General features: G+C 41.0%; 1 long non-coding RNA gene across 1 annotated transcript; it reads left to right on the top strand.

The window, feature by feature from the left end:
- The first annotated feature begins 1,068 nt into the window (after nt 1-1,068).
- Nucleotides 1,069-20,254, top strand: LOC143876033 (uncharacterized). Its single transcript, XR_013250285.1, has 2 exons — nt 1,069-1,446; nt 19,793-20,254. It is a non-coding gene; the product is annotated as an uncharacterized LOC143876033 (long non-coding RNA).
- The last annotated feature ends 1,996 nt before the right edge of the window (nt 20,255-22,250 follow it).

Below are 22,250 nucleotides of genomic sequence, written 5' to 3'. Positions count from 1 at the left end.
ATTTTGGCGTCATCAGTTTGTAAACTAACCCCTCATGCATCTTATAACACCTGTTTCCTACTCTCCTTGCACACACACGTTATAATTATTTCTTTGAAATGGGGTGTCATTATCAATGATCTTATAATTAGTTTTTTGAAATGAGGTGTCTATATCAAAAGTGAGCTTATTGTTCTTTAAAATTAATGGTATGGGGTGTTTTTATCAAAAAGGGCTAAAATCATTACAACACCCTTTTAAGATTTCTTGAATTTTTAACAGTCATATATAACACTTATTATGGTTTGTTCTGACATGGATAAAAGAAATCCGATTAGTTAGGTAATAGTTTTAGTTTGGTGGGATTATAAGGGGCCGTTTGGATATGCGGATTTTAGAATCCAGGCTTTTAGTTTGAAAACAGTGTAAAAGACTGTATGTTGTCATGACAACGTTTCTTAGATTTTAAGTGAGAAATCCAACTTTTAGAAATATCTCCTACATCTTGAGATTTCTAAAACCTGGAAACATGGGATGATCTGCTACTCTCATGCTGACGGAAAGAAGGGCACGAAGTCAGAAAATGAGAAAACGACGGCTGATCTGCATCTTCTCTTGTCTCTTATCTACAATTTTGAAGAAATCCCAGATTCTAAAATCAGCGTATCCAAACACAGTCCCTAACTGATTAGGATTTCTTTGGATTTTTATTTGGGATTTGCTAGGGTCCATCACAAAAGACATTTCACGGAAAGTCTCTTGCATGAGAGAGCAGCCACATCATGAATATTGACAAAATCGGTCGGAAAGTGAGCCTATGTGGCTGCTCTCTCGTGTAGCAGACTCTCCTCAAAATGCCTTTTGTGTTGGACTTAGGCACCTAGCAAATCCTTTTTTTAGGGCAGTGATAAATCGACTCCCCATGTGTCTATCTCTCTCCTCTTTCTCTCTCTAACCTAGAGGAGAGAGAAAGACACATGGGGAGTCAATTTATCAATTTGAGGAGTCGATTTATCACTCCCCTTTTTTATTATTATGGTTTAGAGAGGAATCCTATCCCTTGGTCTCTGTGAAATAAAACCCAATAGGGAATTGCTAGCGTCAATCGCAAAAGGCACTCCGCGGCTTGCATTTCAACCAGCCACCTCTTGAATGGGACAAATTTGTCTCATTCACGAGGTGGTAATTTGTCTCCGTTCACGAGGTGGCTGGTCTGAAATGCCACTGACAAGCCTCGAAATGCCTTTTCCGATGGACCCTAGCAATTCCCTCAAAAAGGAGTTCTCATGTAAATAAAGCAAGGGCGGGACTGGGGAAAGCCATTCGTTTACGGAGAGAGTAGATCAAAATAACATCAACAGACTCTAGCTTTGAAGAAAGAGAGGGAGAGGAAGAGCCGAAGAGAGAGAGAGAGAGAGAGAGAGAGAGAGAGAGAGAGGGTTTTCTCAAATTGGAAGAAACTTTCAGGTATTTCTTCTTTCTCTTTCCCTATTTCGATTCTTTGTGTTCTAGGGTTTGAACGTAGTTAGATTTGAGTTTTTAGGGATAACTATCATGTGTTAATCATAAGTTTGATCCTAGATTTATGCATGTAGATTTGATTACTCGTGATAATTTAAGATTGATGACCGACAGTATTTTTACCCCGATTTGAGTGTCTTGAACGCAGTCCCTTCTACCCCAAATTTGATATTTGATTGTCCTACGCAGATTCTAATGATTAGGAATCTTATTTGATAGGGTATTCGATTAGGGATTGGAAAAAAGGACTTTCTTAAAAGAACTGTTTGGACTTGGTTAAGGCGTGTGAGTGACTTGTTTCCTAAAAGGTTCTTTTCCTACTTGCATGTTACCATGTTTTGAAGCACATGTTCATATTCTTTATGTTGGGAAAATTGCCTTATTTCCCACCACATGTGTTGGGAAAATGGTTACTTTTACGGAATTACAGGTCCGGATAAAGTTTTCCCGAGTTAAAGCTGTGAAAATTAAATGGGATAAAAATATAGAAGCGAAAATAAATGACAAATAACACCAGATATTTTTACGTGGAAGACCCTCCGGGGTGAAGGGAAAAAATTACGGGACCGTAGTCCACTTGAAAACTTCCACTATAGTAAATAATGGGTTATAACATCACCTGTAGGTGGGTCTCTTCCAGAGTGCATACAAACTTGTGCTTTCAGTGTATGGCTATGAGTAGCTAACATTCCCTCACACACTGGCTCTTACTACACATCTATCAGAGAACTGTGTGTGTCTCTCTCACACTCTCACTTTCTCTGCAGTACACTTCACTTGTGCTTCTGCTCGTGTTCTGTCTTTCTGCCTCTTCATTTGCCCTATTTATAAGTGCAGGATGGGCTCTGTGCTTGCAATCGATGTGTGGAAATTCCGCATTGAAAGTCACCAAGATCGGCACTGAATTCAACAACGAATGCCGACCTTGGCGTATGCACCGCGAAAGTAGTTGAAATTCGGCGCGTGCTTCGATTTCTTGGCGTATGCACCGCGCAAGTAGTTGAAATTCAGCGCGTGCTTTACGGAATTTCGCTCAAGAGATTCATTTCTCCTATTTTCTTATACATCACCATCAAACTTGCCCCCCTTTCATTTTTCAAAATTTTTCTTCATTTCACCAAGCATTAAATATTACATTGAATGTTGGTTTGAAGTGGGCGACACCTCCAATGGGAGGGCCCCACTCCAGCAAATCTCCCCCTCACGATCAATTTGGGAAGGGGGGTCGTCGAGCCAGCTTCTTTTCTGCAAGGTTGCAACTTTTCCCTGGGTAGGGTCTTTGTCATCATATCGGAGTCATTATTGTCGGTGTGGATTTTCTCAAGCTGTAACAACTTCTCTTCCAGCACATCACGTATCCAATGATACCTTACATCGATGTGCTTGGATCTGGAGTGGAACGTTGAATTTTTGCCGGGATGGATTGCACTATGACTATCACAGTATAGGACATACTTCTCTTGCTTGCGGCCCAATTCTTTTAGGAACTTCATCCGCAGGACCTCCTTACATGCTTCTGTTATAGCGATGTATTCTGCTTCTGTGATGGATAAGGCAACACACTTTTGTAATCGGGACTGCCATGACACAGCTCCCCCTGCAAAGGTTAGTAGGTACCCTGATGTGGATTTTCTCATATCCACATCACTAGCCAAATCAGCATCTGTAAAACTTTGTAATACAGGTTTACCATCACCAAAACATAACTGAGTACTAGATGTACCTCTAAGATACCTGAGTATCCATTTGACTGCTGCCCAATGTTCCTTACCAAGATTTGAGGGGAACTTGCTAACAACTCCAACAGCATGAGCAATGTCAGGTCTTGTGCATACCATGGCGTACATTAAACTGCCGACTGTCGATGCATAGGGCACTTTATCCATTTCTGACTTTTCTGTCTCACTTGAAGGACACTGTTTCACACTGAACTTAACGTGGCTTGCAAGTGGAGAACAAACTGGTTTAGCTTTGCTCATGTTGAACCTTTCGAGAATTTTTTCAACATACTGTTCTTGAGATAGCCAAATTTTGTGGTTCTGTCTGTCTCGGGATATACTCATCCCATTAATACGCTTCACTGGTCCCAAGTCCTTCATGGCAAAGGACTTGCTCAATTCTTTCTTTAGCTTGCTAATTTTGCCGGTATCATGGCCAACAATTAGCATATCATCAACGGAAGGCATATCCTCAGCCATTATATCTTTCTATTCCAAACTCTACTCCTCTGAGAATTTGTTGCGTCTCCCGGAAGATGTGGCTTTTAATTGTCTCTCTTTGGAGGAAAACTCAAAGTTAGAAGATCCTTTCGGTGAGGAAGAGATTGAAAAAGCCCTTTTCTCTCTTTCCGAGGATAAGGCTCCTGGTCCGGATGGTTTTTGTTTGTCTTTTTTTCAGTCTTGTTGGTCGGTGGTGAAATGTGACATTCTCAGATTCTTCAAAGAATTTCATGAGGGATTGCATCTTGATAAAGGAACGGGTGCCACTTTTATTACACTGATACCCAAGATAGAAGGAGCCTCGAAGATGTCCAACTTCCGGCCAATAAGTTTGGTGGGATGTCTGTATAAGGTGCTTGCAAAGGTGTTGGCGGATCGAATAAAAGTAGTGCTGCCTAAGCTTATTTCCAATAGCCAAAGTGCTTTTGTGGATCAGAGGCAGATCTTGGAATGTTCTTTGGTAGCAAATGAAGCCATTGATGATTATTTCAGGCACGGAAATAAAGGGGTGGTTTGTAAGTTGGACATGGAAAAGGCCTATGACAGGGTGGAGTGGGATTGTTTGGATTATCTATTGGGTAAAATGGGGTTTGGAAATGAATGGAGAGGTTGGATTAGAAGATGTATCTCGTCAGCGTGGTTCTCGATCTTGATTAATGGCTCGGCAAAAGGTTTCTTTAAATCATCGAGGGGTTTGAGACAAGGGGATCCTTTATCTCCCTTTCTTTTTGTGATCGTGGCGGAAACTCTTAGCAAGCTTATTCAGAAAGGCAGCGAAGTGGGGCTGATAGAAGGTTTTAAGATAGGAAAGAACAAAGTGGAAGTGTCAATCCTTCAATTTGCGGATGATACCCTACTTTTCAGTGAGCCGGATCAAGTTAAAGTGATGAGCCTCAAGGCAATCCTTAGATGCTACGAGATGATTACAGGTCAGCGATCTAATTTTGCGAAATCAAGTATGTTCGCACTCAATTTATCCCCTCTTGAAGCCAGCAATTGTGTAGCTATTTTGGGCTGTAAGGTTGAAGAGCTTCCTTCTTCTTATCTTGGCCTTCCATTGGGTGTGGGGAGGCCTAATAAAGCTCTTTGGGACCCGATAGTTGCTCGAATTGAGAAAAAATTGGAGACTTGGAAAAGATGATTAGTCTCAAAAGGAAGTCGACTGACCCTTGTTAAGGCAGTTTTGGCAAATATTCCAGTTTATTTCCTATCGTTATTTAAATGCCCGGTAAGCGTGGGGTTGAGGATAGAGAAGATTCCTTTGGGGAGGGGTCGATTGAAAAGAAGGGTATTCATTTGGTTAAAAGGGAGAAGGTTTGTGCTCCAATTAAAAAAGGTGGTTTGGGAATTAGGAAAATTAAGGGTTTCAACTCTGCTTTGTTGTGTAAGTGGTTATGGCGGTTTGGTGAGGAGGATCAAGCTCTGTGGGCTAGAGTAATTGGGAGTAAATAGGGGGTGCTGGATGGAAAATGGGCGTCGGCCGATGCTTATGAGAGGCGAGGAGTGTCGATCTAGAGGGATGTGCTTTGCTTCTCAAATGTATTTAATCAGGGCTGTAAGTTCAGAGTGTATTCTATTAGGCGTATCAGGTTCTGGCTTGATATATGGTGCGCAATCGAACCCTTGAGATCGCTATTCCCAAATCTACTAAGAGTGGCTACAGATAAAAATGCTTTTGTGTGCGATTGTTTTGAAAGAGTGGATCAGAAGGTGATTTGGTGTCCTCGGTTTAGAAGGAATTTTTTTGAAAGAGAATTAGAGGATTTATCTTCCTTGTTTGAGCTACTTGAGAAATGCTATATCAAGAAATCCGGTGAGGATAAAAGAATATGGATTTGGAATTCATCCGGAATCTTCTCCGTGAAATCTGCATATGCTAAGTTTGTTCTGGATGTTGAGGATTCTTTCGTGGCTAAGGTTTGGTCCTTTCATTGTCCCCCTAGAGTGTCTTTTTTTGGTTGGTCTGTAAGTAGCGGGCGTATCCAAACCATTGAGTTTCTGAGAAGAAGGGGTTTATGCTTGATTGATCATTGTCCGTTATATTTGGAGGATGGCAAATCTATTGATCACTTGTTCATACATTGTAAAGTAGTAAGGGTGATATGGGGTTTAGTTTTAGCACGATTTGGTATCCCATGGGTGTTTTCTCAAACAGTACTTATGCTTTTGGACGGCTGGGAATTTGTCCCTTGGAAAAAGAAAGGGAAGGTGATGTGGAGGATTTGCCTTTTAGCTCTTTGGTGGGCGGTCTGGAAAGAAAGAAATGGTAGGGTTTTCGAGGGCACATCCACTTCATTCTTCAGTATTTATCAGAGGATTATAGCTATGTCTATCAAATGGGCGAAGAACCTTCCTTTGTTCAGATTCGTGTCGGCTTATGATTTGTGGGAAAGATGGGATGTCATTTGTATGGAAGGGTTAACTAGGCAGAAGATTGTTCAGAAGTGGGTTCCGTCGCCTGTGGGTTTTAGTAAACTGAATGTGGATGGAGCATCCTTCGGAAACCCGGGGTCTTCAGGTGTTGGAGTTCTGATGAGGGACAATGTAGGGGCTGTGGAGTGGGCATTCTGTGGACCGAATGGGATTTTTGATTCGTCAGAGGCGGAAGTAAAAGCAGCATATTATGGTATCCTTCACATCGAAAGACCTGTCTTGAATAAAGTTGTTGTGGAAGGGGATTCCTCTAATGTTATTAGATGGATTGCTGGTAAAGCTCCTCCCCTTTGGAGATTTCTCAGCCTTATTGAGGAGATTTTGGACTGGGTGGCAAGGTCAGAAATTTCTTTTGCCCATGTTAGAAGATCAGCCAATGAAGAAGCTGATGGACTAGCCAAGTCTGGGGTCATTAGGCAGGGTTTAGAGTGGTTCGATGATCTTCCATCTTAATTGTATTTTGTATAGCTGATGTGTTTTTATCTTCTTTCTGTTTTCCCTTTGTATTCTGAGGACCAACTCGGTTCCATTTAATCAATATATCTCGCCATTTAAAATAAAAATAAAAATTAGCATATAATCAACATAAAGCAAGAGGATAATGAAATCACCGTCTGAAAATTTCTTGACAAACACACAGTGATTTGCATTGGTTTTGTTGTAGCCGTATTTCTCCTTGAATGAGTCAAACTTCTTGTACCACTGTCTTGGTGCCTGCTTGAGCCCGTATAGACTCTTATTCAGTCTACACACAAGATGCTATTTCCCTTTGGTTTTGAAACCTTCAGGCTGCTCCATGTAAATCTCCTCATTAAGATCACCATGTAGGAAAGCTGTCTTTACGTTAAGTTGTTCAACCTTCAAATTTAAGCTGGCTGCCAAACCAAGAACAACTTGGATAGAAGACATTTTTACTACCGGCGAGAATATCTCCTCAAAGTCAATGCCCTTCTTCTGCCCGAATCCCTTCACAACCAGCTTTGCTTTGTATCGTGGTTGTGAGCTGGCTTCTTTAGTTTTCAGTCTGAACACCCATTTATTCTTGAGTGCTTTTCTACCTTGCGGTAGTTTGACTAGGTCATATGTGTGGTTCTCATGTAAGGATTTCATGTCTTCTTGCATGGCTTTTAACCACTCATTCTTGTGCTCGTCGGACACTGCTTCCGGATAGCTCTCCGGTTCTCCCCCGTCAGTGAGCATCACATACTCATTAGGAGAATATCTGCGACTGGGCTGTCGCACTCTGGTAGATCTCTTTAACTCAGGTTCTGGTGGGACCTGTTCTGCAACCGGTTCTGATGTTGAACCGTCATCTGGTGGAGTATTGTCACCATCGGTATCTGATATAGCTCCCCCGACATTCGAATCTGTGGGTTGGGAGACTAGTTCCAGATTAACTGGATGATTATCTGATGATTGCAGCTCCTCGTGTTTCTCGAAGTCCTCGATTGTCTGATCTTCAAGAAACACAACATCTCTGCTTCTGTTGATCCTTTTGCTGACAGGATCCCGGAGTCTGTAGCCGAACTTTTCATGGGCATAACCCAGGAAGAACACTCCTTCGATTTTCCATCGAGCTTGGATCTTTCATCTCTCGGGATATGAATAAATGCTCTGCATCCAAACACCTTCAGATGGCCATAGGAAACACTCTTGCCTGTCCAGACAGCTTCTGGTACGTCACCGTCAAGTGGAACTGAAGGAGAAAGGTTGATCAAGTCAACCGCTGTCCTCATTGCCTCCCCCCAAAAGGAGTTTGGCAATTTTGCGTTTGAGAGCATACATCTGATTCACTCACAGATGGTTCTGTTCATCCTCTCCGCGACACCGTTGTGGTGGGATGTCTTCGGTACTAACTTTTCCAGTCTGATCCCAAAGTTTTTGCAATACTCTTCGAATGGTCCTCGATATTCGCCGCCATTGTCTGCACGCAGAGACTTCAATCGTCTGCCAATTTCTCTTTCAACCTTCACGTGAAACTGTCTGAAAACTTCCAGCACTTGGTCTTTAGTTTTCAAGGCAAACGTCCACAACTTGCTGGAGTGATCGTCAATAAAAGTTAGAAAGTAGAGAGCACCTCCGAGTGTTCTACTTTGCATAGTGCAGATATCAGTATGCACAAGATCTAGAAGATTAGCTTTTCTAGATGGTGAGGAACTGCGAAATGCAAGTCTGTGTTGTTTTCCCATGATGCAGTCAATACAAGTATGCAAGGATGTTTCTTTTATTCCCGACAAGAGTTCTTTTCTGGCGAGAATCTTAAGCCTTTTCTCACTCATGTGGCCGAGCCGCTTATGCCATAGCCATAGTTGTATATTCCGTTTCGGTGTCCATTCCGTTTTGGCCACCGAAACAAAATTTCGGTGGGATTTCGGTCATTCCGGTGCATTCTAGTCAAAACTTTTCGGTCACACAAAAAAATATTAAAAAATATGAGAAAAATCCCCCCAAAAAAAAAAAACAATAGAAAAGGATAAAAAACTAATAAATAGTCCAAAATATGTGTCCCAAAAGGCATATTCATTAAAAATACCCTTCCAACGACCATAAAATGGTCATAAAATGAGGGTAAAAGGATTAAATCGTAATGGACCGGAATTCTGGCCGGAACGGAAAATATCCTAAACCGTTCCGGATTCCGAGCCGGAACCGGAATTCCTGTCGGAACGGAACAGAATTGATAACTAAGGCCATAGCTCGGTTAGTACTTCTTTTTCCATTGCATTCACTTCACCTCCACATAGCTTGGCTTCTATGATGTAGAGAGTGTTGCTTTTTACTCCTTTGGCTACCACTGGATTACTTTTGGTGAGCTTCCATTTTCCTTTACCAAAGTAATTACTGTAGCCTTCGTCGTCGAGCTTCCCGGCAGAGATTAGATTGAGGCGGATGTCTGGAACATGCCTCACGTCCTTCAAAAATAGCTTGCATCCGATTTTAGTTTCCAAACAAATATTGCCGATGCCGATTATTTTGGATGCACCTTCATTTCCCACCTTACAAGGCCAAAGTCGCCGCTTGTATAAGATGTGGAGAAATCATCCCGTGCAGTGACGTGGAAGGAAGCACCTGTGTCAACTACTCAGGTGGAACTCTGGCATGCGAGCTTAACACAGTCATCATCTCGAACAATGACAATTTCATCCTCAGCTATTGTGGTGTCATTTGTTCTGTTATCTTCTTTGTTATTTTTAGATTGCTCCGCCTTGAACTTTCTGCATTCTCTGATGAAGTGTCCCGGCTTCCCACAATGGTGGCACTTTTTGTCTCGTCTGAAATTGGACTTTGATCGTCATCTTTGCTGGTTTTGGTTGTAGGGATTTCGACTTTTGCTCCTCCCGCGCCGGTTTTGCTTTTCTTGTCTATCAGTGACAAGTGCCTCTGACTTTGGATTATATCCCTCGTCTTTTCGTCGGGATCTTCATTTAGCATTCTGTCTTTTAACATCTCCATGGTCAGCATTCCGTCAGGTGCTGAGTTGCTGACCGACACAACTAGTGTGTCCCAGCTCTTTGGCAAGGAGCTTAATAGTAGCAATGCCTGCAACTCGTCTTCTATTGTCATCTTCATAGAATTGAGTTGATCCACCATGCCTTGGAACTCGCTCATGTGTTCCGAGACTCTAGTCCCGTTCTTGTACTTCAAATTTACAAGTCTGCGTATCATATTTGCTTTATTCTGGGCGGTTGTCCTCGCATACATTTTCTCCAATTTCTGCCAAAGAACGTAAGCATCGTGCTCATTGGCAAAATTTTGGACAATGCTTTTCTCAATCTACTGTTGGATCTGAGCGGCACACTTCCGGTTGAGCACTGTCCAATCTCCTTCGGACATGGTCGCCGGTTTGCCGTCTGTCGGCGTTGTCGATTTGCCGTCGGTCGACGTTTTCGATTTGCCGTCGGTCGACGTTGTCGGTTTTTCCATTGTAATAGGCTTCCACAGATCTTTAATGTATAAAAGATCCTCCATCTTTGGCTTCCAGATCGCATACTTAGATGCAGTCAATTTAATCATGTTGCCTGAGCTCTCCTCCATTTAATTCTTCACAGAAAAATAATCTAGAGCAGCAAAGGTTCTGATACCACTTTGTTGGGAAAAATGTTACTTTTACGGAATTACAGGCCCGGATAAAGTTTTCCCGAGTTAAAGCTGTGAAAATTAAATGGGATAAAAATATGGAAGCGAAAATAAATGACAAGTAACACCATATATTTTTACGTGGAAAACCCTTCTGGGTGAAGGGAAAAAACCACGGGACCGTAGTCCACTTGAAAACTTCCACTATAGTAAATAATGGGTTACAACATCACCTGTAGGTGGGTCTCTTAAAGAGTGCATACAAACTTGTGCCTTCAGTGTATGGCTATGAGTAGCTAACACTCCCTCACGCACTGGCTCTCACTACACAGCTATCAGAGAACTGTGTGTGTGTGTCTCTCTCACTCTCATTCACTCTGCAGTGCACTTCACTTGTGCTTCTGCTGGTGTTCTGTCTTTCTGCCCCTTCTTCTGCCCTATTTATAGGTGCAGGATGGGCACTGTGCTTGCAATCGAAGTGCCCGCACTGAAAGTCACCAAAATTGGCACTGAATTCAACAACGACTGCCGACTTAGCGTATGCACCGCGAAAGTAGTTGAAATTCGGCGCGTGCTTCGATTTCTTGGCGTATGCACTGCAAAAGTAGTTGAAATTCAGCGCTTGCTTCACGGAATTTCGCTCAAGAGATTCATTTATCTTTATTTTATTCATTCTCTTCTTTTCTTATACATCACCATCAAACTTGTCCCTCCTTTATTCCCTTTCATTTTCCAAAATTTTTCTTCATTTCACCAAGCATTCAATATTACATTGAATGTTTGTTTGAAGTGGGCAACACCTCCAAATGGGAGGGCCCCGCTCCAACAACATGTGTGTTGGAGGCAAATAAGGAAAGTAGTCTTTAGGTTTTTTGAAGGGAAATGATTTCTGCACTCCAATGTTTTGATAAATAGGCGCTCCAATTTTTACCGTGTAGTATTTAAAGGGCTGTCAGAGGAATATTACGGTTCTCAAAAAGCTCTTAAAGACCTTTAAATACTACACGACAAACAAGTGGAGCGCATGTTTATCAAAACAATGGAGCGCTGAAATCATTTTCCTTTTGGAAACCTAAGTTTATAAAAGAGAGTTTCCTCTCTTAGTATTATTAAGAGGGAGTTTTACATGGGAGTTACAAAATAATCTATTCATGTTTTAACAGAACCATCCCACGGAAAATTAAAACATACATAAGCTGATACACATCAAATCAACCATCACCTGGAAGAATATAACCAAACCCTGAAAAAACATAAAATAAACACATAGATGAACTCAATTTGGTATCTTGGATTTTTGGTATTCACCCACTAACCTTATTTGAATAAGGGAATCCCTACAACGCCATATTATCAAATTGTGGGGCCAATGTGGGTCCTGCAGGAACGACCATTGGATCCCTGTGATGATCCCACTCACAACTCGGTAGACCTTTTAGGATTGTTGGACAATCCGGGTTTTGGATTTGATCGTACGTTTGGAATGGGTTGGACCCACTGTATGTGATGCAGGGTGGAGGCGCACCATACTAGGGTGTGTACACATGTTTTATTAGAGGAGATACACGGTACAATGGTGGGGCACTTGTTTTAATTCTTGCTTAAATCTTATTTGATGGGACTTAAGTGAATTAATTGTGCATGTGCTCAAGTAATACTCAAATCCTATTGGATGAGAGTTAAGTGAGATCCTATTGGCTTGAATTATCTTAATTCTTATTGGATGGAATTAACTAATTTCCTATTGGTGGAAATTTAAGAAGGGAAGAGAGTTATGGAGAAGTTTTCTATTTCTTGGAATCCTATTTGAATTTGGAAACTATGTACAATTGGGGAAAACGTTTTACCCATGTGTGTGTATTTCATATTTAGAAATAAAAAAGAGTTTTATTTAACAAAAGTTTCCAAAGTCATTTTAGGATTCTAGGAGGAAACGAATTCCCTTGGTGGTGTTCTATAAAAAGGTTTGAGAGTTTGATGTTTTGGGCTGCACATATACTTGTGAAAACCTTGAGCCAAAAACGTCCAACCCTCCCCACTCTCCAATTCGTTCTCTCTTCGTCTACTCTCTTTCTTCTTGCTTTTAGTTCCTTGGAGGAACATGTAGTAAAAAGGATTTCAGTTTTGTTGGGATTGGATCTCAGCAAGGAAGTTGTCTTCTTCCTCCTTCAACCACACGACGAGAGGAGCCACCACTTCGACTTCCGGAGCGGCTTGCATTTGAGAAACGATGAACACCTAGCAGGGAGTAGATCAAGCAGAGATTGGCGGTATTGGTCAATCATCTTGTATTGGTAAAGTTTTATTTACTTATGTATTTCAATCATCACCATGAATCAATCTAGTAACTAGGATCTTGGTTTGGTTGGTGGAAACGAAATTTTTTGTTTGCAGCGCACTTAAGCTTCCGCCATGCGTGCCGATTTCCACCATAGACTTTCAGGCCCCAACTCAATTAGCCATTAAAACGCCCTACTCCATTGCGATTAATGGAGTTTCCCCTTGATCGCGGCCTCGACCAGCCACAAGTTGATCAAAGCGGGTGTTCATGGCAGAGAACATCTCTTGCATCTCCTTCAACATTCTTTGTTGTCCAGTTTCTAAGGATTCGACTTGACAGCACACGTAACATAACAGCACCACGACTACTAACCAGGCACCACTTATTGAAGAGTTGTGCACACGTAACATAACAGCACACGTAACATAACAGCACACGATACAGATCACACCCTCAATGAAGAGGTTATTTAGGCTTCTTCCTTATGGTTCTTGCAGCAAACACATATGGACGGTGTCTGGATATGTCTTCTTTTGATTCTGTCATCAGTTGCAAAGCTTCCTGGAACAGTTACCAAAAAAACAACACCTGATCTTTGGAGGAAGAGAGTTCCAACTGGGTTTGGCCCAGCTATGGATTAGCCCCTTGGTTCTAATTAGATCCCAATCCGTGTGGGTATTGAACTGATCTAATGATGCAGGGCACCATATCAGCTTATCTGGTGCATCAGACAGAACTACTTTGGAGTTGATCAACTACTGTATCCTAGGAGGAGGCAGGTGTAGAGATATCAAAGGGGAGCTGCCTAACCAAAGGTCTAAAAAGAATGAGATGGATCCTTCTCCAACAATCTACCAAGCGTTCTCAAGCCGCCTGATGGCAATTGCTTCTCCTTAATGCTGTCTTTACAGTCAATGGCTTCCTTGTTTTCGTCCAGAGATATCAAAGGGGCGCTGCCTAACCAGAGGTCTAAAAAGAGTGAGATGGATCCTTCTCTAACAATCCACTGAGCGTTCTCAACCTAGGTATCTGACTACTATGATTTCATTCCACATTTTAGAACTGTCAAGAGATGGTTCTATGAGACTCAAATGCTGTTTTCTGCAGCAGATTGATCTGATAAAGGAGCTCCAAAGCGTGGAGTTAGCATGGAGATGATGGAGAGCCTCGAGTCTGAAAGATGAACAATGATCCGCCATTGAATTGGTAGCCAATCCTCCCTCTTCTTTGGGTTTGGAAATGCAACCCTAGAAAACCTAGTGAGTTCTTGGTCCTTGTTCACACCTACTCTACAAGAAATTAGGTAGCGGACTATCAATTCGCTTTTGAACTGATGTTGGGTTGGGGGATTACTAATATTTTAAGGGAAAATGTGTTTTATGAGATCTAGTCCCCTGCTTCGGATATAAACCTGCCCTTCCACCTTTCTATCTTGGATCTTATCTTCCAAATGAGGTCATCGAAGAAGCTTGATTTCAGTTGGCCTACATAAAGGGGAACCACGATATAAGAGATGGGAGGAAATTTATTGGTGAATACAGTCCTGTTTGCAATGATGTTGTTTCTGTTTGATGAGGTTTTCTCAGAAATAGCAAAGCAACTCTTGGATTTAGAGGATGATATACGCCCTTGAAGCGTGGCAGGAGGTGAGTAGAAAGAACCACCCGAATTTGTGGAAGAGCCAGAGAGCTAGGAAGTTGAGTCAGAGGATGATAGACGCCCTTGATTATTAGTGGTCCTTGAGATACTTTGTGTGTCCACTTTTCCTTAGATATTACTTCTAAGGACATGTCTTGTCTTTGTTCTCTTGGTTTATATCCCTATTATTATGATAGGGTTAGTGTTTGTACGCTGATTGTAACATCTTTCACATTCTAATAAACCGGTAGGGGTCCCCGCCAAACCCCAGCTTACCTATCAAAAAAAAAGAAGAGAAAGAAATAAAGCTCTTGGATTTAATTATTGACTTTTTTTGTCTGAAACCTGATCAAAACCGGTAAGGAATGACATGACTTGTTTAAGGCTGGATTTTCTCCCATTGGAGAAGATTATAGTGTTGTCAAGGAATAGGTGGTGAGTGATCGTAATACTGCCTCTATTTCTTAAAAAGTAGGTAGCACGGCCTTCTCTGTATCGGGATGACAAACCACTGCCCAGGAATTCCTTAGCCAGTGCAAATAACTAGAGAGCAAGAGTGAATCTCCTTGTCTGTGTCCATGCAAAGATTTCATCACATAGAAGGTGTAATATATGCTTAGCGAAGTTGTTTTTTATCTCCAGCAATTGAGTAATTTCATCACTCAGAAGTGGGGTCTAACGAAGTTGTCTTTATCATCAGAGATGAGTGATTTTCTTCACACATGAACTTGAATTGAGCCTAACGACGTAATCTTCATTGTCGGAGATAAGTAATTTCTCTTTTTTTTTATAGGTAAGCTGGGGTTGGCATAGACCCCTACCGGTTTATTTAAATGAGAAAGATGAAACAATCAGCATACAAACTCTAACCCTATTCCTAGAATAGGGATACAAACCATAAGACAACAACAACAAAACCTATCCTTAGACGCAGAATCCAAGGAAAGGGAAGAACAAAGAATCTTGGAAACTTCTAATAACCAAGAGCGTCAATCATCCTCTGGCTGAACTTCCTAGCTCTCTGGCTTTTTCGCAAATTCTGATGGTTCTTTCTACTTACCTCCTGCCACTCTTCATTTTCGTAGGGCTTCTTTTGTCGGAGATAAGTAATTTCATCACTTGGGAACTAGAATTGAGCCTGATCAAGCTATCTTTATAGTTGGAAGATGAGTGATTTCATCACACACACAGACTGGAGTTGAGCCTGACAACGTTATCTTTCTCTTAGAGAAGTGTGATTTCATCACTTTGAAACTAGAGCTAGTTTAGAGTCTTTAGACTGCAAAGTTATCTTTATCTTAGAGATGAGTGATTTCTTGTCATATGAACTTTAGCCTGACGAAGTTATCTTTTTTTTTGATAGGTAAGCTGGGGTTAGGCAGGGACCCCTACCGGTTTATTTGAGATATAGAATGATGAAACAATAAAAGGCACAAAACAATCCATGACTCGGAACATGCAAGAGATGGAAAACCAAGGCTTAGAGCAAATGGGCGACAATCACTAGGCCTGAGAGATCTAAAAGCTCACCCCTTGTGAATTACATAATCAGCTAATTTGGTAGGGTACTGGGCTCTTTGTGAGCGTCTTGGCCAATTTTTCTTCTGAACTACCTGCCATGATTCATTTGATTTCTAAGTACTGGGTTCTCTTCTTCACATTTATCCTCTTGCTCGGCTGGGATTCTTTGGGACCATTACGTTCGTCCGTCCACGAAGTTATCTTTATCATAAATGATGAGTAATTTCTTCAATAAGCAACTGGTGATTAGCCTGACTATGTTGTCTTTATCTTCAATTATCAGAGATTTGATCGCTCGAAAATTGGAGTTGAAACTAACTAAGTTATCTATATTATCAATGATGCTTAGCGCATCATTGCCACTAATCATTTCAGCCCAAATCACATTTTTATGGTGTATAAAACAATATCTCAACTTGCAACTAGCCTATTGGATGAGTTAAGTGGGTCAGAAAGTCTTGCTTTATTATGCTAACTCATGAGTTTCTGGACATGAGGCATGTCAACCTGGGAGAAGTGGAGGATTATGCATTCATTCATAGCAAATACATCCTGGTTTGATTTTGTGAAGAGATCAGGGACCTGGTTGTGACATTAAATATAGGGGAAGGGGAATGATACCAATATTATATTTCTTTCATAACAAAATAATCAACCCTAATATGCTTTTTGTGTGTATGGGGCACTAGATTGGAGGCAATCGAAAGCTTATGTTGCCACCTATAGAGTTTCTCTTGGAGGAGATCAACAACATAATGAAAAAACCAATTTCCTGTCGATAATTTTTCAAACCAAACACAAGAAGGAAATTTTTGACTTAAAAATTCAGATTTCAAGAAAACAGTTTACTTTGACAGACCTTCACTCTTTTGATAATAACTTTTTGTAGAAAATTCCGATTAAAAATCCATTTTTTTTATTGGAAACTAGACTTAAAAAAATTTCCATCAGTTTATGATAAGCCATATTTTGACTAAATAACATTTTTGAAAAAACATAATAAAATGTGCAAAAATCTTGCACTGGATTATTCAACACAACACAACCTAAGCTTTGATACCATTCGTAGGGGTGCAATTATGGCTGTGTTGGATCGGGTTGAGGCCAACCCTTACCTAACCCAAAATAGCATTCCCTTAACCCTAACCTGAGCCTCAGGTCGAGGATGGTCACCCCTAACCCAACCCGCCTCTAAATATCTCAACCCTAACCCAACCCATCTTGTCAGGTAGAGTCGGATTGCTTCGGGTTCACTTAGGGCCAAACATAAAAATACATGAAAAACATAACCCGAAAAAATGATGATAAAATTTGGGAGATACAAGGCCAATGAGCCCGTGTAGACGTCCGCTAAAACACAAATGTACATCAAAATAAGAGGACTTTTTTTATATCAAAACACAAGTACAAGAGACTTGGTGTTCGTTACCTTTTTCCCATAGTATCTCTATACTTCTATCTTGAACCTTTACCTTTAAAGCTTCCCTCTAAGCTTAAATCTCTACATGAATGACTTCATACTTTTAGACACAAAACACAAAATAGCTACCCTATTAGTCTTCAAAAACTTTCCACAGCACCATGAACATTAATTTTGATTTACAATTTCCAACATAAAACTCTGATTCTTTGCTCCTCTCTCTCTAACTCCTAACTTAGGGATGTTATTGCTCATAAAAACGGGATACTCTTGTTTCTAGACTCTAATCTGCAGGAGAAGCTAAAAATAAATGTTCCATTCGAGTCAAGTGGAGGTGATGTCAAATCAATCAATCCTTAGAAGAGGTTATGCCTGTAGAAGAAAGCCAAAAATGTCCAAACAAGCTAAGTCCATGGAAAACAGGTATTCATCCTATGAGGAAAACTGAAGAGATGAGAGAGAGTTACATCTAGAGATATCTGAAGATGAAGAACACAAGCATGAAGATCCACTTACGTACGTAAGCCAAATCCAAAGTTTGTGGATGTGTCATATGCAACACCATCAATTGATGAAGTCGGTATTACTGAATCGACATCTTTCGAAGAAGTCCAAGGAGTTCTTGAATGAAAGCAAGTCACCGATTTATTGTCACCGATTTATTTACCAAAGGATTGTACTACAAGAAGTTCACGGAGTTTAGAAAGGAACTCAGTGTGACCAGTAGAGAGAGCGCTAAGTGGGAGTGCAAGAGTCATCGTTGACTCGGGCACAATGTCAGAGGGGTTGGGCCGACGTGGTTGAATATTAGTTAAAGTATGAATTGTAGCTGATTTAAGCATTAGAGTTTGTTTGAGATTTGTTGTGTAGATAAAGTTAAACGAAGGAAGAAATCGTGTGGTTTTGTGGTTAGAGTTATAGTTAGAATGGGATTTTGGCTCGTTTGATGTCCGGGTCATCCTTCGTAACAACTAACTCACATGCCACAATGAAATAGAATTGTCGGAGATTCAATTTTGGTATGGAATAGTTGTCCTCTAGTAACATTGACCTCTGGCGAGGATTTTAGTACCTAGCACCTACTAGTGGGTTGTACACTGATTGTGATCACATAGACCGGCCAGGAAGATTTGCCCATAAGGTTGATCACCCCCCCTGTGTGCCCTGCGCAAATCCAGCATGACTAGTAGAGAGTGTACAAGTCACCGATATATTTACCAAAGGATTGTACTACAAGAAGTTCAGGGAGTTTAGAAAGGAACTCGGCATGACCAATAGAGAGTCAGCGCTAAGGGGGAAGTGCAAGAGTCATCGCTGACTTGGGCACAATGTCAGAGTTGATTTAAGCACTAGAGTTTGTTTGAGATTTGTTATGTAGATAAAGTTAAACGAAGGAAGAAATCGTGTGGTGTGGTTTTGTGGTTAGAGTTATAGTTAGAATGGGATTTTGGCTCGTTCGATTGTCCGGGTCATCCTTCGTAACAACTAACTCACTTACTCACATGGCACAATCAAATAGAATTGTCGGAGATTCAATTTTGGTATGGAATAGTTGTCCGCTAGTAACATTGACCTCTGGCGAGGATTTTAGTACCTAGCACTTGTACACTGATTGTGATCACATAGACCGGCCAGGAAGATTTGCACATAAGGTTGAGCTCGCCCCCCTCCTCCCCCCCGCCCCCCCAACACACACCCACCGCTACGCAAACCCAGCATGACCAGGAGAGAGTGTACTACAAGTCATCGATATATTTACCAAAGGATTGTACTACAAGAAGTTAAGGGAGTTTAGAAAGGAACTCTGCATGACCAATAGAGAGTCAGCGCTAAGTGGGAGTGCAAGAGTCATCGTTGACTCGGGCACAATGTCAGAGGGGTTGGGCCGACGTGGTTGAATATTAGTTAAAGTATGAATTGTAGTTGATTTAGGCATTAGAGTTTGTTTGAGATTTGTTATGTAGATAAAGTTAAACGGAGGAAGAAATCGTGTGGTTTTGTGGTTAGAGTTACAGTTAGAATGAGATTTTGGCTCGTTCGATTGTCTGGGTCATCCTTCATAACAACTAACTCACATGCCACAATCAACTAGAATTGTCGGAGATTCAATTTTGGTATGGAATAGTTGTCCGCTAGTAACATTGACCTATGGCGAGGATTTTAGTACCTAGCACCTACTAGTGGGTTGTACACTGATCGTGATCACATAGACTGGCCGGGAAGATTTGCCCATAAGGTTGAGCTCGCCTCTCCCCCACGCCAACGTAATGTTTACCTTTGGTGGTGATTTGAATTCTTATGCCCATAAGGTTGATCTCTAGGGATTATTATATTACATTTGCACGCTCTTGGACTTGTAAGTCCCATTGACATATAGTTCGCTTGGGCTCCACCACCTAGCAATAGGGTTGGAAATTGGCCACAGAGAAGACTGAGGAGCACCCTCTTAGAAAACTGATCTTTTTTAAAACTGAGTTGATAAACCGAGTTTTTTGAACTGATTTCACTTAAAATTACCCTTCTTATTCATGATAATTTATGGGTTTCAAAATGCTTTTTTTTCTTCTTTAATTATATTGCATGAACTGATTTTTTCGAACATGATAAATTCTTTTTCTATATGTATATTACTTTCCTATTAGTTGGCATGGGATTGGGCAAGTTGCTGGGCTAGAAGCTCACTTTGTGGTTAACAATTTTCAGATACAAAGGAGCAGTAGGCCGATCGCTGTTGGATCTCTAGAGCGAGAGGATCTCCGGAGTGGGACTTACTTCAAGATTTAGTCAAATTTATTTCAGTTCTATTCAAAAAATTTACTTGAGATGATTGTAATGAGCATTAGCTAAGGAGGTGGAGTTGATTATGAACCCTCCATATTATATTTGGATTTAATGATTTAATTAACCTTTATTTCCACAAATTTTATTTGTTGCTCTGTATGTTGTTATTGGAAAGGAGGTGATATGCCCTCTCCAAGGAGATGATTGTAATGCCATCACCATAGATAGATCAGACAATGGTTCACATCAATTTAGTACACATGTGTCTTGATTGGCTCGATCTTTGATGATTCTCCCTTGATCAAGCTCTCATCAGATGCCGATCTAAGGTTGTATAGTCTTGAATTGCTACCTTTAAGGCACAAAGGTTACTGTTATTTCTTCTATGCATGTCTATATTGACAGAGCTCTTGATTGGCATCAATGATCTATCTGATTACATTAATTAGAGCATGGAAGGTTCAATAATAAGTGGAAAGTTCAATTGTAGCATGATGCCACTGCTTGGCCTCCATGTCTTCTCAAGTCACTCAATCTGCACCACTCCATATGGTCCACCTTGAATTGCTCTGCCTTATTTGGACTCTTGTGGGCCACTTTTCAGATACCACCACCTAAAAATTGGAGATTCATCCTGAAAACAACAAAGGGCTAGAGGGTGAAAGTAAATGGTGTGTCTACAAATACCCCACTTCGTAGATGTCCCACATCTTTGATTGCATCAATGAAGAGAGAAAACCTCCATTGTGTCCTAGAAGTGAAGAAAACGAAAAGTAAACGTGAATGTTGTGCCTATGTGGATCGTGATTCAAATGCAGATGCGCAACTAATTGAGGTGGGCTTCGATCGTATGTTGTGCCACCAAATAAGGTGTGCTTAAACGTAAAGAGCAGATGTGGGCCAATGATGATGGTGCCCCTAACTAGGGCTTTCTTACTTGACTTTGATTTTGGTTTTTAATGCCCTAATGTCTATCTTTATTAAGCCATTATGAGATAAATGCAAATTTTACCACTCATTTTTTTCTATAGTGAAGTGATATATTTGCCCCCTATTCTTCCCTTGGCGACCCTCCTCTATTGTATTTCTAGTTACCAAAAAAGGGATTTTTTTAAAGAGAAAACGGTTTCTACACACGTGTAGATAGACTATCTACACATTAGCTTAAAATACAGTGGGGGCCCACATTGTTTGGGTGATCCAAAGCATTCATTTGATGGGCCCTCACTTAGATAGGGTGTGCCCAAAAAATCAGCTTCATAGGATCATCCTAACCCTACGAACCGTAGAGGCAAAAAATGGACAGATTTGTGAAGGTTTATACACGTCCATTTTACCTCCACATATCGTAGGGTTGGGATGATCCTATGGAGCTGATTTTTTGTGGACACCCTATTTATGTGAGGGCCAATCAAATGAATAGTTTGGATCACCCAAACAATATGCATTCCGCTGTATTTTAAGCTAGTGTGTAGATAACTTATCTACACTTGTGTGTAAAAACCGTTTTCTCTTTTTTAAAAGCCATTTAAAACTCGTTTGTAGCGTCCGAGTGCATACTGCTACTCCCTCTCTGTTTGTATCATCCTATCCTATGGTGCGGGCAATACCGTACTTTTAATAAAGTGAGGAGCGCGATCATCAAGGTACGATGGTGCTGATAACATTTCCCTTTTGTAAACCAAAACCATATTAAATTCGAATTTTAGCCATCCTGTCTTACTGCCGAATCACGTTTTGCTTACTTTTGGCATATTTCTGTCACACTGCAAGAGGTGACTCCGGGGAGGAAAAGGGGCATATGTCATTTCATCTTCTTATGGCGGGTCCCACCAGAACTTAGGTACAACCCATTGATTCGTGGGCCCCATCAAATGACTCAATCTGCGCCTCCTCCTATGGTGCACCTTAATTGCTATATTTGGACGATTGCGGGCCACTTTCCAGATAACAACTTCCTAGGCTCGGGGACTCATACTAAAAGCAAAAACAAAAGGGACCACAAGAGTAAAATAAGCTGTCTATAAAAACTTAGGCAAATCGTTTGTAGATTATAGGTGGAAGTGGAACTCCCTTTTCTATATCTGTTTCACATCAAGAACTCGGCCTCTTCTGCCCAAGTTTCTTTTGCAATAATCATCTGTTTCTTCTGCTTAGAATTAACCTAAAACAAATTCTATGCCCATTTTTTTTCAGTTAAAAATAGACATAAAATTTGTCGTAAGCGGAATTAGACCTGCTATTAACGTCAGCTTATATGTCATTCGCGTCTACCGCTCTTTTGCCAGGAGCCATTCCCGGACCTAGCAACAGACGGCCAGGCTGGGCCGGGTCTGAATTCAGACCGGACCGGAACATTTTACATCACAAGAACAAGAGC

This window comes from Tasmannia lanceolata, unplaced genomic scaffold (genome assembly GCF_043159265.1).
Source record: "Tasmannia lanceolata isolate RefF3 unplaced genomic scaffold, GAP_Taslan_0.1 ptg000004l, whole genome shotgun sequence".
Classification (NCBI taxonomy): Eukaryota; Viridiplantae; Streptophyta; class Magnoliopsida; order Canellales; family Winteraceae; genus Tasmannia; species Tasmannia lanceolata.
This window is presented reverse-complemented; position numbering and strand designations above follow the sequence as displayed.